This window comes from Nerophis ophidion, linkage group LG12 (assembly GCF_033978795.1).
Source record: "Nerophis ophidion isolate RoL-2023_Sa linkage group LG12, RoL_Noph_v1.0, whole genome shotgun sequence".
Lineage (NCBI taxonomy): Eukaryota > Metazoa > Chordata > Actinopteri > Syngnathiformes > Syngnathidae > Nerophis > Nerophis ophidion.
Genome location: NC_084622.1, coordinates 34,401,804 through 34,411,379, shown reverse-complemented (window position 1 = coordinate 34,411,379; position 9,576 = coordinate 34,401,804). Strand labels below are relative to the sequence as shown.

The window sequence follows — 9,576 nt, the reverse complement described above, 5'->3', positions numbered from 1 at the left end:
GTGTGTGTGTGTGTGTGTGTGAGCATGCGTGCGTGTACTCATTGCATCTCCCAGTAAAGAACCACATCATCCAATCCAGTCTGTGTGTAGGAGCTTGGCGGGACGGGTACACAGCATTTACATAATTACACATTTTAGGTGGGGGAAATAATACATTTTTAAATGCATGGCAATTCTGACATGGACGATTGTAGAATTGATTAGTAAACATCAACAAACAATAATCTGTTTATTTATTGTAAATAAATTAATGCAGACAAATGTCTAAAATGTGGCTGACTTTCGTGAGCCACTTGACCCGAGATATCCGACCAGCTCCTTTATTGTAGGGAACTTCCATCCATCCATTTTCTACCGCTTATTCCCTTTTGGGGTCGCGGGGGCGCTGGCGCCTATCTCAGCTACAATCGGGCGGAAGGCGGTGTACACCCTGGACAAGTCGCTACCTCATCGCAGGGCCAACACAGCTAGACAGACAACATTCACACTCACATTCACACACTAGGGCCAATTTAGTGTTGCCAATCAACCTATCCCCAGGTGCATGTTTTTGGAACTTATGTTCCAGTTTTGTGCATATTTTCATGAATTTAATAAATGTGGCAATTAATTTAACTGTTTCTTGTTTTAAATTAACAGGTTTTTTTTTTAAAATTGCAAGTGATAAATACTTGTTTAGTGGAGCGAAAAGAAATGTAAAACTGCATCAATGTCCATCCGTTTTCTACTCCTTGTCCCTTTCAGGGTCGCGGAGGGTGCTGTAACCTATCTCAGCTGCATTCGGGCGGAAGGCGGCGTACACCCTGGACAAGTCGCCACCTCATCGCAGAGCCAACACATATAGACAGACAACCATTCACACTCACATTCGCACACTAGGGCCAATTTAGTGTTGCCAATCACTAAATTGCCAATTGTCCCCAGGTGCATGTCTTTGGAGGTGGGAGGAAGCCGGAGTACCCAGAGGGAACTCACGCAGTCACGGGGAGGACATGCAAACTCCACACAGAAAGCTCAGGACTACTCAGGACCTTCTTATTGTGAGGCACATGCACTAACCCCTGTACCACCGTGCTGCCACTGCATCAATATACATACTGTAAATTAAAGATATGTCAACCGGTTTAGCTCGGTTGGTAGAGCGGCCGTGCCAGCAACTTGGGGGTTGCAGGTTTGATTCCCGCTTCCGCCATCCTGGTCACTGCCGTTGTGTCCTTGGGCAAGACACTTTACCCACCTGCTCCCAGTGCCACCCACACTGGTTTAAATGTAACTTAGATATTGGGTTTCACTATGTAAAGCGCTTTGAGTCCCCTGAGAAAAGCGCTATATAAATATAATTCACTTCACTTCACTTCATCTATTTTAAAAACGAATCGTAGCTCTTGAATCATAATCGAATTGTGAGGTTCCCAAAGATTCCCACCTCTATGTGTGTGTGTGTGTGTGTGGTTTGAACAAAGTTTCGTTCAAAACTTGTCTCACAGTTTTTTGCAAGGTAACAAGCTAACTATCGTATCGAGTTGAGTTTGCATCTATTAGATGTCCGACATGCGTCTGCTTAAAATGTACTGCCGTAAGCAACAATGTTTGCTTTGCAAAATGAGCAAGGTATTCATGTTTTTAACAGGACCAAGGTGAACTTGTCACAATACTGTATAACACAGTTGAGAAGAACGGTGGGTTAAACAGTTACTTAGTTCAAGTACTCAAAAAAGCACTTCTCACAGGAGGGAACAAAAGGGAGAAAACAAAACGTGCATCGTGGAACAAACAAAAACTACTGTTTATAAAATTAAAATAAACTTGGGTCGGAGTTGCATGACGTGCTAACTACAAAAGCAACACCAAGCTGGATGGCACTGGGAAAGGTCAAGATAGCCATAGTAGAAACATTTCGAAGTATGGGAGTCGTCAGGCGCGGAGAACCGAGAAGTTGAATCGCAGTGTGCCATCCAGCTGCCAAGGTGCTGCTTAAGTAGCACCAGGGTAAATCTCCCGTCCAAAGGCAAAACCTAGTAACTCGCTTCTAGCTGATTTTGAGAAAACAAAGGAAAACCATTCTATCTTGATGCTGTCTTACAAAGATCTACAAAGTCATCAAACATATAGATGTTTTCTTGACCTTTCTTTTTCTTGCCGATTGACACATGGATTGAATCTGCTCTCATGAACGTGTGCCCTTTCCCCAGATATTTTATCACAATCTCGGGTGGGCCCCGTTCTGCGTTTGCACATTGGGCAAGAACCGTGTACAGCGTCCAGTTTTTATTTTGACCTCCACAGTTATCTGCCCAAAAGAGTATGCAAGGGGAAGAATCAAGAACAATACATTTAATGAAGGTGCTTGCAACGTCCTGGGCCAATCTTCCAAATATCCCCTCGTGCCATTGTATTTTATTTCTTCTCAAATGTTTAAAATTGGTGAAATAGATTGCAAATTATGTATGAAGTGTCGGGCAGCTGAGGGAACTCTTGTTCATTCATTGTGGGAATGTCAGAGAATAGAAGAGTTATGGTTGAAAACAGGGCTTCACGGTGGCAGAAGGGTTAGTGCGTCTGCCACCACAATACGAAGGTCCTGCAGTCCTGGGTTCAAATCCAGGCTCGGGATCTTTCTGTGTGGAGTTTGCATGTTCTCCCCGTGAATGCGTGGGTTCCCTCCGGGTACTCCGGCTTCCTCCCACCTCCAAAGACATGCACCTGGGGATAGGTTGATTGGCAACACTAAATTGGCCCTAGTGTGTGAATGTGAGTGTGAATGTTGTCCGTCTATCTGTGTTGGCCCTGCGATGAGGTGGCGACTTGTCCAGGGTGTACCCTGCCTTCCGCCTGATTGTAGCTGAGATAGGCGCCAGCGCCCCCCGTGACCCGAAAGGGAATAAGCGGTAGAAAATGGATGGAGGTTGACCGTCGGCCCCCATTCGTGCAAATGTCTCTTTAAAGACCATAAGGCGACTGACAAAGAAGCTCCGATTGGTACCTTGAGATACTAGGTTTCTCTGTTGTATCTACGCGGTTATGTGGTAGTTGCTAGGTCCTGCCATGCGCGTAACAACTTACTTACGGAACAAATTACAATATCGCATACACTAATGTAAAGCATATCATCTAGGAACTCCAACAACATTATCAGCTCAGTTTTGACCAAAATTGAGTTACTGGGTTTTGCCTTTGGACGGGAGAGATTGGTAGCAGCTGTGCACGTCTCACAACTCCGCCCACAATAGGAGCACAGGAACTCCAAGGGGAAGGAGAGATGAAGTGAAAATACAAGGTCAACTGCACCGAAAGAGAAAAAACTGAATACAAACCATAAGTTGGCAGCAGGCGGTGACGGTGTTCCCCCCTAATCAACGAACGCCACCTGGCGGACCTCCTGTTCATAACGGATTGAGCGATCCAGAAGCGATCCTCTGTGGGGGGGTAACCCTTCCAGTCTATCAGAAACTGCACCGCCCTGCCTCGCTTCCTGGTGTGGTGTTAAACTATGAAGGCTGGATGACCCTCCACCTGGAGAGGAGCTGCGGGAGACACTGATGGAGAGCTAAGGTCACTCGATTCGACGGGCTTCAGGTGAGAGACATGGTAGACCGGATAAGACTTGAAAGACTTGGGTACCTTGAGTCGAGGTGCCAGTTTCTTTGACTCTCCTGGCAGTTTAATGTCTCTGGATGATAACCAAACATTCTGACCGGATTTGGAGTCAGATGCTGGTCTGCGATGGCGATTTGCCATGGTTTGGTTCCGTCTGGCTGTAAGAGACAGGGCGGCACAGGTATCACGCCAAACGCGGTGCAGGAAGGCAGTCAAGGAAGGGACTGTGGACTCTACTCCCTGAGAGGAAAAGATGGGAGGTTGGAACTTATGCACTCCATGTAAAGGAGCCCAGCCAGTAGATGAACAGGTGAGTGTCACGGACATACTCCACCCAAAGGAAATAGGTGGACCAAAATGACGGATGCTGGTGACAAACTCTTCTCAGAAGCTCTTGGTTCCCAATGTCAAAGTCCCTCTCTGCAGGTGAAAGGCATTAGGAGAAAAAGGCGCAGGAGTGCAGCCTCCGATCGGAACTGAAATGCTGGGGAAAAACAGCCCCTACCCCGGTGTCAGATGCGTCCACCTTGACAAAAAACGGGAGATCAGGATTAGAGTGAACTAACACAGGAGCGGAGGTAAAAAGATATTCAAGGCGTTGAAAAGCCTGGTCAGCCTCTGAAGACCACATAAAAGGAACCTTAGACCAGTGGTCCCCAACCACCGGGCCGCGGCCCGATTGGTACCGGGCCGAAGAAGAATTTTTTATTTAAAAAAAAATATATATATATTTTTTTTATTTTTATTAAATCAACATAAAAAACACAATATACACTTACAAATAGTGCACCAACCACAAAAAAAATCCCCTTTTCATGACAAAAACGTCCCTTTTTCATGACAAAGAAGAAAAAAAAAAAAGGACACCCCACCCCGGGCCGCGGGACAAATTTTAAAGCGTTGACCGGTCCGCGGATACAAAAAGGTTGGGGACCACTGCCTTTGGACCAGTGTTTTTCAACCACTTGAGATACAGTCCGGTGTGCCGTGGGAGATTATCTAATTTCACCTATTTGGGTTAAACATATTTTTTGCAAACCGGTAATTATAGTCTGCAAATTATCACAATACGAAGTCCTGGGTTCAAATCCAGGCTCGGGATCTTTCTGTGTGGAGTTTGCATGTTCTCCCCGTGAATGCGTGGGTTCCCTCCGGGTACTCCGGCTTCCTCCCACCTCCAAAGACATGCACCTGGGGATAAGTTGATTGGCAACACCAAATTGGCCCTAGTGTGTGAATGTGAGTGTTAATGTGGTCTGTCTATCTGTGTTGGCCCTGCGATGAGGTGGCGACTTGTCCAGGGTGTACCCCGCCTTCCGCCCAACTGTAGCTGAGATAGGCGCCAGCGCCCCCCGCGACCCCAAAAGGGAATAAGCGGTAGAAAATGGAAAATTATGTGTTGTTTTTGAGTGTCGGTGCTGTCTAGAGCTCGGCAGAGTAACCGTGTAATACTCTTCCATACCAGTAGGTGGCAGCCGGTAGCTAATTGCTTTCTAGATGTCGGAAACAGCGGGAGGCAGGGTTCAGTTAAAAAGGTAACTAATGCTTAAACCAAAGATTAACAAAAGGTGAGTGCCCCTAAGAAAAGGCATTGAAGCTTGGGGAACAAAACTAAAACTGAACTGGCTGCAAAGTAAACAAAAACAGCATGCTGGACGACAGCAAAGACTTACTGTATATCTGAACATGACATGACAATCAACAATGTTCACACAAAGAAGGATAAAAACAACTGAAATACTCTTGATGGCTAAAACAAAGTAGATGCGGGAAATATCGCTCAAAGAAAGACATGAAACTGCCACAGGAAAATACCAAAAAAGAGAAAAGGCCACCAGAATAAGAGCGCGAGACAAGAACAACGTAAAACGCTACACACAGAAAACCAGCAAAAAAACTCAAAATAAGTTACGGGAGGTGACAGTACACCTACTTTGAGACAAGAACTATGGTGATGCATGCTTGGTTATGCTTTAAAGTCAAATCCAACAATTGCCACGACAACTTTTTACTGTCAACCGAGTTTAGTTTTTTAATGATTTCTGCTGGTGGTGTGCCTCTGCGTTTTTTCAACGCAAAAAATGTGCCTTGGCTCAAAAAAGTTTGAAAAACACTGAGAGAGAGGGACAAGCGGTAGAAAAATGGATGGATGGATGGATGGATGGATATCTGCTTTCCAGGAGATCTAAGGGATTTTTAGGAGGAAGAACGATTCATTCTCCAAAGCTATCATCATATCATCAAAATCCAAACTAACTAGTTTTACCAGAAGCATGTGCAGGAAGTCATGCGCTGTCAGTTGTGTTTTTGTGTGTGTGTGTGTGTGTGTGTGCTGTGATCTGACAACACAGGACTGAACCTACCTCGTCAAACAAGGAGAACACTTTATAAAAGTTTCAGTGCTTGTTCAATATTGTTTTGGAACTTGGACTGACATCAACAGAGGGGCTGGTGAGTACATGAAGTAAGTATGTTTTTTTTTTTTTGTTCTTTAAAATGGGGTCATGGGGGGATGACGTAAGCTCAGCGCAATCATTGTTCTTCTTAAGGTTAGAGTCTATTTAAACCCAAGTGTTCAAACTGTACAGTAATATGAACATCTTTGAAACGGTGCTATTGATTTATGATATTTTTTAAGAAAATATTTACCTCCCTTTTGTGGGCCAATTATTCATTTTGATTTTAATACCGGTCAGTCAACATGAGAGAGAATGTGTGTGTGTGTGTGTGTGTGTGTGTGTGTGTGTGTGTGCGTGTGTGTGTGTTGTCATATTCTTAGGATTCAAACTCTGTATAAAAAAAAATAAATACAAAATATGAAAGCCTTTAAAAAGCAAGTAACCCTTTCTTTTGTAACTAATTGAATGGAAGTGTTGTGTAGTGAAGTGAAGTGAATTATATTTATATAGCGTTTTTTTCCAAAAGTGACTCAAAGCGCTTTACATAGTGAAACCCAATATCTAAGTTACAATTAAACCAGTGTGGGTGGCACTGGGAGCAGGTGGGTCAAGTGTCTTGCCCAAGGACACAACAGCATTGACTCGGATGGCTGAAGCGGGGATCGAACCTGCAACCCTCAAGTTGCTGACACGGCCGCTATACCAACCGAGCTATACCGTGTGTGTGTGTGTGTATATATATATATATATATATATATATATATATATATATATATATATATATATATATATATATATATATAAATATATATATATATATATATATATATATATAAATATATATATATATATATATATATATATACATACATATATATATATATATATATATATATATATATATATATATACATACTGGTTTAATGGAATATGTACTGTACTGTACAATCTACTAATATAAGTTTCAATCAATTTATATATATATATATATATATATATATATGTATATGTATATGTATATATATATATATATATGTATATATGTATATATATATATGTATATATATATATATATATATATATATATATATATATATATATTCATACCGTATTTTTCGGAGTATAAGTCGCACCTGCCGAAAAATACATAAGAAGGAAAAACACATATATAATTCGCACTGGAGTATAAGTCGCATTTTTGGGGGATATTTATTTGATAAAACCCAACACCAAGAATAGACATTTCAAAACAAATCAAATCAACTTTATTTATAAAGCACATTTGAAATTTACCACAGGGGTAGCCAAAGTGCTGTAGAATGGACAGGTTAAAAGATAAAATGCAAACAACACAACACAAACAGAACATGATAAACAACAAATCAATAAAACATAAAAACAGGTTCACAGCAGGTGTATAATGGGGCGCCATTGCAGGATGGATATCACTTAGTGTTAAAAGCCAAGGAACAAAAGTATGTTTTTAAGAGAGATTTAAAAACAGGAAGAGAGGAGGCTTGTCTAACACTCAGAGGTAGGTCGTTCCAGAGCTTGGGAGCAGCAGCGGCGAAAGCTCTGTCACCTCTAAGCTTCAGCCTTGTGTCCGGGACCGTCAGTAGCAGCTGATCGGCTGATCTTAGGGATTAGGTGGGGCAGTAAGGCTGAAGGAGGTCGGAGAGATATGTTGGCGTGAGGTTGTTTAGACATTTAAAAAAAATAGAAGGAGTTTAAAATTGGTTCGACAACACACAGGGAGCCAGTGAAGGGACGCTGATACAGCGGTGATGTGCTCACGTCTGCGGGTCTGTGTTAGCAGACGAGCAGCAGAGTTCTGCACGAGCTGCAGGCGGGTGAGGGAGGCCTGGCTAATGCCGACATACAGGGCATTGCACTAGTCTAAACGATTCGAGATAAAAGCGTGAATTAATTTCTCGAAATCATGTCCTGGCAGAAGCGGTTTCACTTTCGCTATTTGGCGCAATTGATAAAAGCTTTTTTGAACAACGCTGCTGATTGGTTTTTCAAATTTAAAATCTGAGTCGAACTTTACCCTCAGGTTTGTGACACAGTCGCTGAGATACGGGGTCAGAGTGCCGAGGTCAACGTTGGGGGAGGGAGAGCGACTTGGACCGAACAACATAACTTCTGTTTTGTCTTCATTTAGACTCAGGAAGTTGGCTGAAAGCCAGGCTTTGATGTCGTGCAGGCAGTCAATGAGACGTTGAACTGTGTTATTTTGTGCCACGGGAAAATAGATCTGGCAACCATCGGCATAAAAATGAAATGCAATACCATACTTCCTAAAAATAAAACCAAGGGGGAGAAGGTAAAGCGCTAATAGGATTGGGGCAAGGATTGAGCCCTGGGGGACCCCGTGTGGCAGAGGAGCTGTGGAAGACATAAAACTGTCTATTTTTACACAAAAACTCCTGTTGGCTAGGTACGACCGGAACCAGTTGAGGGCGGCGCCCTTAATACCCACACAGTTTGAAAATAAATTTAAAATAAATAAAGAATAGTGAACAACAGGCTGAATAAGTGTACGTTATATGATGCATAAATAACCAACTCAGAAGGTGCCTGGTCTGTTAACGTAACATATTATGGTAAGAGTCATTCAAATAACTAAAACATATAGAACATACTATACGTTTACTAAACAATCTGTCACTTCTAATTGCTAAATCCGATTAAATCTTATACGTCTAGTCTCTTACGTGAATGAGCTAAATAACATTATTTGATATTTTACGGTAATGTGTTAATAATTTCACACATAAGTCACTCCTGAGTATAAGTCGCACCCCTGGCCAAACTATGAAAAAAATTGCGACTTATAGTCTGAAAAATACGGTATATATATATATATATATATATATATATATATATATATATATGTGTGTGTCTGTGTAGATAAGTAGCCCGCTCGCTGAAAAAGTGTGTGCACCCCTGTACTAAAACCTATTCTCTGCTCTTGAGTCCTGACATTGTTTGTGTTTTATTCATCTGCAGCTCACATGGAGGTACAACATGATGGTCCTTCCAACGGAACACTTTACCGCTACTAGGCTGCTGTCATCAGCTGCAGCCCTGAATTTTCCTTTCTCAGCTGCAGTTAAATACAGCATCCTTGCTTTGTCCGTCTCTCTTCTCCTTCTGGCACTGGGAATTTTGGTCTGGCAGGCCTTCAGATGCTTTCGAAGTCAACACACCACACGCAGTCTGCTTGAAGCAGGTCACCGACAATTAAGTCAAAACACTAAATTCCAGATGTATTCAGTCCAACGTTTGACGACTGGAAAAATAATAATTGTGTTTGCTTTTTTATGTAGCGAATGGGGAGTTGCTTTACGCAAATGACGAATCTCAAGCATCACGACAATACAAAGGAATCCCAACTATTAAGGTGAGAAGCCATGGCAGGAAAAGAGTGAAACCACGTCTGTGATGTTGAAAATAAATGAGGTCTGGGGTTGATAGGGCAGGTGTCCAAACTTTTTTCAGCAAAGGCTGCATACCAAAAAAGATCAGACAATGTGGGGGCCACTTTGACACATTTTGTACATTCAACATGCTACAA

The 9,576-nt window shown here is 42.4% G+C and overlaps 1 long non-coding RNA gene across 1 annotated transcript; it reads left to right on the top strand.

Moving 5' to 3' along the window:
• Positions 1 to 5,887: 5,887 nt before the first annotated feature.
• On the top strand, positions 5,888 to 9,475 carry LOC133563348 (uncharacterized). Its single transcript, XR_009809029.1, has 3 exons — positions 5,888 to 6,061; positions 9,009 to 9,231; positions 9,329 to 9,475. It is a non-coding gene; the product is annotated as an uncharacterized LOC133563348 (long non-coding RNA).
• The last annotated feature ends 101 nt before the right edge of the window (positions 9,476 to 9,576 follow it).